Source organism: Nerophis ophidion, linkage group LG07 (assembly GCF_033978795.1).
Source record: "Nerophis ophidion isolate RoL-2023_Sa linkage group LG07, RoL_Noph_v1.0, whole genome shotgun sequence".
In the NCBI taxonomy this organism is placed as follows: domain Eukaryota; kingdom Metazoa; phylum Chordata; class Actinopteri; order Syngnathiformes; family Syngnathidae; genus Nerophis; species Nerophis ophidion.
This window is the reverse complement of record NC_084617.1, coordinates 14,486,017-14,496,016: the sequence shown is the minus strand read 5'-3', so window position 1 is coordinate 14,496,016 and position 10,000 is coordinate 14,486,017. Positions and strand designations below refer to the sequence as shown.

Here is a 10,000-nt window from a genome sequence, read left to right as displayed (position 1 = left end):
TGAATTTATTTTAACACATGAAGATTAAGTCTTTAAAATATTTTCTTGTATTTTCAAATTCTATTTGAGTTTTGTCTCTCTTAGAATTAAAAATGTCGAGCAAAGCGAGACCAGCTTGCTAGTAAATAAACACAATTTAAAAAAATAGAGGCAGCTCACTGGTAAGTGCTGCTATTTGAGCTATTTTTAGAACAGGCCAGCGGGCGACTCATCTGGTCCTTATGGGGGACCGTGGTACACGTTGGTATAGATGCATCGTGTGTGTCGCAAATATCTAAGTGGGCACGGAAGTTTTCAGTATTCCCGTAAACGCTGATTGCCACTGCTGTGTGACTAACAAAGGCCTGGAAGAGAAAGTGTCATTTGTAAAGGGAAAAAAGTGTTGGGGGGGTGTCTCATACAGAAGGATGCAGCGTCAAAAAAGGAAGAAGAAAGACGGAGCTGTCTCTAATTGGAGCCGATAGACAGAAAGGCGCATGGCTCCCTCCGGACCATTAGAGGGGCCCGAGTGGAGAGGGTTTGTTTCCCAGGAGGAGAGCGCTTGTCTTCTGCTCATCCATGGGGAAGAATCTGGCAGGCCCGCTGATGGGTGGAAAGAAGCCAGGGGAGAAGATGGGCCCCATTGTCCTGTCCGCTTGACAAGGAGGAAGAAGAAGAAGTGGCGGGGGGCACTTCTTTGCGAGACTGTCTGGGATTAAGAAATCAAAGCTGGTAACAAGACAAAAGGAAGGGGGGGGGGCGTCCTCGAGAAGGGGAAGGAAGATGTTCTAAAGTTGTGCGTCGGGAAGTGAAAGAGAAAAAGTGAGAATTACTCTGTGTTTTTTTTTTTTTTTGTGTAAAAAAAAAAAAAAAAAGAGCAGAAAAAAAAAAACCAAACAGGAAGAGCGTTATAATGCTGCAGTTGTCTCCGTTTCCTGTCTTGTCCAAGCGGGCCTTCCTGATTGGGCCACTGCAGCGTCGCTATGGGGAAGTTTACGACCAGACTGCTTGATAAGGTCCAAGGACTAAATAAATGGCACGACAGGCATCTTTGGCAGCTCTCGTAGAGGAAGTATTCAACAAGGGCGGGAGGTCCGAAGTGCGGCCCGTTGCACTTTTCTAAAAATATTATTAAATAAAAACCTACAAAGTGGAAAATGGGTTATACAAACCCCGTTTCCTTATGAGGTGGGAAATTGTGTTAGATGTAAATATAAACGGAATACGATGATTGTGGGGCGGCATAGCTTGGTTGGTAGAGTGGCCGTGCCAGCAACTTGAGGGTTGCAGATTCGATTCCCGTTTCTGCCATCCTAATCACTGCCGTTGTGTCTTTGGGCAAGACACTTTACCCACCTGCTCCCAGTGCCACCCACACTGGTTTAAAATGTAACTTAGATATTGGGTTTCACTATGTAAAGTGCTTTGAGTCACTAGAGAAAAGCGCTATATAAATATAATTCACTTCACTTCATTTGCAAATCATTTTCAACCCATATTCAGTTGAATATGCTACAAAGATAACATATTTTATGTTAAAACTGATAAAAAAAATTTTTTTTTGCAAATAATCATTAACTTTAGAATTTGATGCCAGCAACACGTGACAAAGAAGTTGAGAATGGTGGCAATAAATACTGATTAAGTTCAGGATTGTTCATCAAACACTTATATGGAACATCCCACAGGTGTGCAGGCTAATTGGGAACAGGTTGGTGCCATGTTTGGGTATAAAAGCAGCTTCCATGAAATGTTATGCAATTCACAAACAAGGATGGGGTGAGGGTCAGCAATTTGTAAGCAAATCGTCAAACAGTTTTAGAACAACATTTCTCAACGAGCTATTGCAAGGAATTTAGGGATTTAACCATCTACGGTCCGTAAAATCATCAAAAGGTTCAGATAATCTGGAGAAATCACTGCACGTAAGACATGATATTATGGACCTTTGAAACCTCAGGCGGTACTGCATCAAAATCCAACATCAGTGTGTAAAGGATATCACCACATGGGCTCAGGAACACTTCATAAAACCACTGTCAGTAACTACAGTTGGTCGCTACATCTGTAAGTGCAAGTTAAAACTCTGTTATGCAAAGCGAAAGCCATTTATCAACAACACCTAGGAACGCCGCCGGCTTGGCTGGGCCCAAGCTCATCTAAGATGGACTGATGCAAAGTGGAAAGGTGTTCTGTGGTCGGACGAGTCCACACTTCAAATTATATTTGGAAACTGTGGACGTGGTGTCCTCTGGAACAAAGAGGAAAAAAACCATCCTGTTTGTTATAGGCGCAAAGTTCAAAAGCCATCATCTGTGATGGTATGGGGGTGCCTTAGTGCCCAAGGCATGGGTAATTTACACATCTGTGAGGGCACCATTATTGCTGAATGGTCCATACAGGTTTTGGAGCAACATATGTTGTCATCTAAGCAACATTTTCATGGACGCCCCTGCTTATTTCAGCAAATCAATGCCAAGCCACGTGTTACAACAGCGTTGCTTCATAGTAAAAGAGTGCGGGTACTTTCCTGACCCGCCTGCAGTCCAGACATGTCTGCCATCGAAAATGTGTGGCACATTATGAAACGTAAAATACGACAGCGAAGACTGTTGAACGACTGAAGCTCTACATAAAACAAGAATGGGAAAGAATTCAAATTTCAAACCTTCAACTAATAGTTTCCTCAGTTCCCAAACGTTTATCGAGTGTTGTTAAAAGAAAAGGTGATGTAACACAGTGGTGAACATGCCCTTTCCCAACAATTTCCACATTCACCCATTCACACACAGATGCAAGGCAGCTCACCACGACCCATCAGGAGCAAGGATGAAGTATCTCGCTCAATTGCACATTCCTTTTATTTAACCAGGTAAAAGACTCATTGAGATTAAAATCTCTTCTTTTTCCAGAGCAGGGGTCTCAAAATCAATTTTCCTGGGGGCCACTGAGGCCGCTAGAAAAGATATCTTAAAAAAATATGATTTTAAATGTTTTTATTTTTATTTTCAAAAACAAAACAAAAGCAAAATATAAATGGACAAAACGAGATTTAAGTTAATAAATCAGTCGTAGGTAATAACAATTATAATTCGATTTCTCCAGTCAGCAACAAAATATACACATACTTACTGTGATGTTATGAGCTTGGGCGGGGGTCAGCAACCCGCATGCGGCTCTTCAGCGCCGCCCTAGTGGCTCTCTGGAGCTTTTTAAAAAATATATGAAAAATGGAAAAAGATGAGGGGTAAAAAAACATATTTTTTGTTTTAATTTAGTTTCTGTAGGACAAACATGACACAAACCCCTCTAATTGTTATAAAGCACACTGTTTACATTAAACATGCTTCACTGATCTGAGTATTTAGCGAGCGCCGTTTTGTCCTACTAAATTTGGCGGTCCTTGAACTCACCCTAGTTTGTTTACTTGCATACCTTTCTCCGACTTTCTAGGACATGTTTCATGCCACTTCTTTTTACGTCTCATTTTGTCCACTAAACTTTCAACGTTGTGCGTGAATGCACAAAGGTGAGTTTTGTTGATGTTATTGACTTGTGTGGAGTGATAATCAGACATATTTGATCCCTGCATGACTGTAAGCTAATCGATGCTAACATGCTATTTAGGCTAGCTGTATGTACATATTGCATCATTATGCCTCATTTGTAGCTATATTTGAGCTCATTTGGTTTCCTTTAAGTCCTCATAATTCAATTGATATCTCATGATCTGTATGTAATATGACTTTTAATTTTTGGCGGCTCCGGACGGATTTGTTTTTGTATTTTTTCGGTCCAATATGGCTCTTTCAACATTGTGGTTTGCCGACCCCTGAGCTAGGGAATAAAAGAACTACACTACCCAGCATGCAACAGTAGTGACTAGCATGCGCGGTAGCTCCGGTGAAGGTTGTGTGTCGTCATGTCGGGAGCTAGAATGTGGTTTTGAGCACGCAATGGAGTTTCCAGTTACGGTAGCACAATTAGCCCCGAACGGGCTAACATCACGACTAATGTGATACACGTCCGATTCGCCCAGCGACTCTCTGTCGGAGTATCAGCGCTGGGGTCCAGTGCACCACAGTTTTGTATAGTCGCTCGGTGACGTCAATGTTCCGCCCTTGAGAGCCACATACCACACGGTGCACCTGATGTAAGGAATAAGCTCACCCACCTCGAAGCTATTTAATTTTGGTACATGGTGTAATAAGTGTGATCAGTAGATGGCAGTCAAACATAAGAGATAATGGATTAGATTTTATATCGCGCTTTTCTACTATTAGATACTCTAAGCGCTCACAGAGAAGTGGGGCCCATCATTTATTCACACCTGGTGGTGGTAAGCTACATCAGTAGCCACAGCTGCCCTGGAGTAGACTGACGGAAGCGAGGCTGCCAGTTTGCGCCTACGGCCCCTCCGACCACCACCTATCATTCATTCATCATTCATTCACCAGTGTGAGCGGCACCGGGGGCAAAGGTGAAGTGTCCTGCCCAAGGACACAACGGCAGCTATATGGATGTCAAGAGGCGGGTAGTGAACCTGCAACTCTCAGGTTTCTGGCACGGCCGCTCTACCCACTATATGTAGATAAGTGTAGACTGCTCTATGATGGGTCTCAAGTAAAAAACACCATTTTTAATGGTCCATTTAATGGTCCAAACATTACACACGGCACTCAAAAATATTTTAATGTGTTTTAATACGACTTTGGTAAGCTATGAAGCCGCACCGCTTGATGGATTGTACTGTGCTTCAATATAGGAGTATTATTATGGTGTGTGTATAAGGTAAGACATATTATCTGGCATTTTGTTTCGCAATATAATGCAAAAGCAACTTTTCCTACTTTATAGTACCTGCTGATCTGTATTTGGGATCTGCATAAATCCTGAAAAACTGTGCGTCCGATAAGCTTCTTCTTTTTCTCTATCTTGTTATGAGACATTCATCCTCCATTGTCGCCATTTCTAATATAAAGTAGAGTTAAGTTCTAACTTATATCTGTCAGTAAAGTCGCCATGAAAGCGCTAAAACATACCGGTGTGGTGAGTTTACATTATTCACCCAAGGAACTTTAGTTATTAGAGTTCCGGTTGTACGTTTTTTCACGGGACACATTTCTGGTGTTGTTTCCGAATGAGAAGATGATGCTCCGTTTATTGATTTAAGTGACGTCTGAATGTCATTAAAACAATTAGCTCCATCTTTTGACACTTCTTCCACTCCCGTCCTTGCACGCTACACCGCTACAACAAAAATGACGGAGAAAATACGTTGTCGAAGGTGAGCCATGTAAATAAGACCGCCCACAAAACGGCGCATCCGGAAGCGACTGGTAGAAAGCGACTTAAAGATGATCTGTAAAACATAATCTATGCAACATTTTGACCAAAGAACCACCATTACATGTTATGTGGACCACTGTTTTTCAACCACTGCATGGTCTGTTGTGCTAATTTGGGTTAAAAATATTTTTTTGCAAACCAGTAATTATAGTCTGCAAATGATGTGTTGTTGTTTAGTGTCAGTAGGTGGCAGCTGGTAGCTAATTGTTTTTTGTAGATGTCGGAAACAGCGGGAGGCAGGGTGAAGGTAAAAAGATATTTAATGCTTAAACCAAAAATAAACAAAAGGTGATTGCCGCTAAGAAAGGGCATTGAAGTTAAGGGAAGGCTATGCAGAACGAACATAAAACTGAACTGGCTACAAAGTAAGTCAATCAATCATGCTTATTTATAAAGGCCTAAATCACAAGTGTCTCAAAGGGCTGCACAAGCCACAACGACATCCTCGGTTCAGATCCCAAATAAGGGTAAGGAAAAACTCACAACCCAGTGGGATGTCAATGTGAATGACTATCAGAAACCTTGAAGAGGACCGCAGATGTGGGTGACCCCCGTAAACAAAAACAGAATGCTGGACGACAGCAAAGACTTACTGTGGTGCAAAGACGGCGTCTACAATGTACATCTGAACATGACATGACAATCAACAATGTCCCCACAATGAAGGATAAAAACAACTGAAATATTCTTGATTCCTAAAACAAAGTAGATGCAGGAAATATCGCTCAAAGGAAGACATGACAGGAAAAAATACCAAAAAAAGAGAAAAAGCCACCAAAATAGGAGCGCAAGACAAGAACTAAAACACAGGAAAGGTAATATTGCCTCATTGGAACAATTTTTTATTATTTTTGATAATTACCTGTCCAATATTTATCATGCCCCCTACTAATAACATAAAGCTGACATCCAGACTTTTGTGTCTAAAAAAAATTATTGACTTTGAAAATGAAATCTATCAAAATGGCTCCCGCACCCTTCGATTTTTTTAGTCTGCGGCCTCCGGTGTGTTGTCATTTCGTTTAGACAACAGATCACAGTTGCGAGTGTGACTTCTTTACTTTTCCTTCTTTTTAACCAGAGCAAAAGCCTTCGAGGCCAGGCAGCTGATGTGGTCGCATTTTTTTGCATGACTGCGGTGACCAAAAAAAAATAAAAATAAACGACAACAGAATGACGTGGACCGTTCCAGAAGGGCGATGCTTCTTGAAAAACAACAACAAACACAACAACATTTCTCTGTTATGTCTCATTGCAGCCGGATCTGAAGCCTGGTACATTTCATCCGTCCTGATTAGAGATGGGATTTCTGGCTCTTGGAAGAATTGTTCTTTTAAAGACCTACTGAAATGAGATTTTCTTATTCAAACGGGGATAGCAGGTCCATGCTATGTGTCATACTTGATCACTTTGCAATATTGCCATATTTTTGCTGAAAGGATTTAGTAGAGAACATCGACGATAAAGTTCGCAACTTTTGGTCGCTAATAAAAAAGCCTTGCCTGTACCGGAAGTAGCAGACGTTTGTGCGCGTGATGTAACGGGTTGTGGAGCTCCTCACATCCACACATTGTTTACATTCATGGCCACCAGCAGCAAGAGCTATTCGGACCAAGAAAGCAACAATTTCCCCATTAATTTGAGCGAGGATGTAAGATTTGTGGATGAGGAAAGTTAGAGTGAAGGACTAGAAAGAAAAAAGAAGACAGGGCAGTGGGAGCGATTCAGATGTTATTCTACACATTTACTAGGATAATTCTGGAAAATCCCTTATCTGCTTATTGTGTTACTAGTGTTGTCGTGAAATTATACTGTCCGCCAGTGTCTCTGAGGGAAGCCACGCAGCTGCCTCTTTGACAGGTGCAAGATGAATGACGTAAGTTCCGCTCATGTCTACGGTGAGAGCCGACTTATTACCACAATTTTCTCACCGAAACCTGCCGGTTGACATGTGGTCGGGAACCATGTTTGCTTGACCGCTCTCTTCCATAGTAAAGCTTTACCTTCGGGAATGTAAACAAGGAAACACCGGCTGTGTTTGTGTTGGTAAAGGCGGCCACAATACACCGCTTCCCACCTACATCCGGATTTCTTCTTTGACGTCTCCATTATTAATTGAACAAATTGCAAAAGATTCAGCAACACTATTTTGAATTTTTCAAAATCCAGTGAATATCAAAAGATACATGTATGCAGGCTTCATCGAGTGGTATGCCATATAATCACTTGATTGAAGTACAATGTTTAATTTTCCTATATTTAAACACGGTGTTACTGTTCAAACTGTGTCTGAAATATCAAATATACTTGTTAAATAAAGCTTCGGCCTTGTTTTTAATGAATACTTGGGCTTACTACGCTACTGTATTATAATGTTGGTCGTTATTTGAGAGAGTCAAGATTTTTCTGAGGTGGTACTTGGTGAAAAAAGCCCTAACCTAAATGCAGATCAAAATACAGAATAAAATATGTATGAATAAAATATGTATGCATATACAGTGCAGTGAAGTGTAAAGTAAATTATATTCATATAGCGCTTTTCTCTAATGACTCAAAGCGCTTTACATTGTGAAACCCAATATCTACCGTATTTCCCTGAATTGCCGCCAGGGTGCTAATTAATTTAAAACCTCTTCTAACTCCTGCGCTTACCAAAGGCATGCGGTAAAAGTAAGCATGCGCTAATTATTTTAAAACCTCTTCTCACTCCGGAACTTACCAAAGGCATGCAGTAAAAATTTGAGTGTGATGTAAGGATACCATCATGAAAAGCACATTCAATAATTTTTTTTTTTATTGTAGTCTTACCTTTACTTATAAATATAGTCCATGCCAGCTCCTTCTGATCAAAATCATTGATAACTTGTTTATAGAAGTCTTCCTTCTCTTTCTTCAGTTTTAAAAGTCTCTCTGTCTCGATGGAGATCTTCCTTTATTACCTCCTGCTTCGATTGAAAGTCCAGTTTAGAAAACTGCTATCAGAAGGTCCGTCATATCCGTCCCAGCACATATCACGTGACTCATTGTCACTTCTTCTGCAGCCGAGTAGTCGCAAGATGGATCACTAGCGCCCTCTACCACCAGGAGGCGGGAGTCATTTAATGACTCATATTTGACAGTCGCAGCTACGGTATTGTGACGGTCTCAACCCGTCGTCTTGCGGGTTCCCAGGACCACCAAGGAAGGACATGGCTCGAGCAGTTCGACAATGTTTATTTTTCAATAAAACCTCAGTCCAGGTCGCTCTTCCGCTCCTCCTCTCCGCTGGCTCGCCGTCTCCTCGCCGCCTCCTCGCCGCCATCTTGGGCTCCACCTCTCCACAGGTATATTAATAAAACATAGCTGCTTACTGTTCTTTTTAGCATACCGGTATTCAATAGATTGGACCTTAAATCCTACTGATTAGCTTTTAATCTTCTTCCCTTTTATGCGATTTCAAATTACCGGTATTGAAATCAGCCTCCTCCATTTTGAAAATGATGACAGGGGAAGTGTCACTCGTGACGTCACGAGTTTGACCCGGCATTAATACTAAGCATGCGCTAATTATTTTGCAAAGCGAGTTTGACCCGGCAGTATTTCAAGGCAGGCGCATACTATATGCCCGGCGGCAATTCAAGGAAATATGGTAAGTTAAATTTTTCAAACCAGTGTTGGTGACAATGGGAGCAGGTAGCTAAAGGACACGACGGCAGTGACGAGGATTGCAGAAGCGGGAATCAAACTTGGAACCCCGTTGCAGGCCAAAAGTTTGGACACACCTTCTCATTCAATGTGTTTTCTTTATTTTCAGGACTATTTACATTGTAGATTGTCACTGAAGGCATCAAGACTATGAATGAACACATGTGGAGTTATGTACTTAACAAAAAAAGGTGAAACAACTGAAAACATGTTTTATATTCTCGTTTTTCTGATAACTGCTTTGCACACTCTTGGCATTTTCTCAATGAGCTTCAAGAGATAGTCCCCTGAAATGGTTTTCACTTCACAGGTGTGCCTTATCAGGGTTGATTAGTGGAATTTCTTGCTTTATCAATGGGATTGGGACCATCCGTTGTGTTGTGAATGGGCAGGTGTGTCCAAACTTTTGGCCTATGCTGTATATAAGTGTAAATAAGATTTGAATAAAAATAATGATATAATAAAAATGTAAATACAAAGTCTATCCTACCTAGTGTGTGCTTGACTGAACAATTAACTTTAGCCTGTAAAGGCTTACTTGGCCACATGCGTGGACAGCACCTTTTAGCTATTATTTCCAAAATTTTGTACACTACTGAATTGGGGTCTTATGGCCACTTATGTGGACACTTATACTGCCATCTGCTGGTGTCATAAGAGTATAACATACAATGGAATTTGGAAAAAAAAAGTGTAAAAATAAGAATTAGCATGTCACTAAACATGAAGTACACGTTTGTGTACTTATAGACTAAGTACATCACATCAAAATTTAGTTTTTATTCTAATTAGGGTCCAATAACCCCCAAATAGCAAAGAGAAATAAAATAAAGCATGTAAACAAACAGTTATGTTCTGTTTGTTTTTGACTCCATTAGTTCCTGTTTTTGCGCACCCTGGTTTGTTTTAGTTTCCATGACAACTCATTAGTTTCACGTGCCTCATTTGTCTGAACTTACGCACCTGCTCTTAATCATGTCAGTATTTA

At 41.0% G+C, this 10,000-nt stretch overlaps 1 protein-coding gene across 1 annotated transcript in view; it reads left to right on the top strand.

The window, feature by feature from the left end:
- The window catches only part of LOC133555926 (synaptic vesicle membrane protein VAT-1 homolog), a 130,326-nt gene that overhangs the window by 21,289 nt on the left and 99,037 nt on the right, over nt 1-10,000 (top strand). The window lies entirely within an intron of this gene.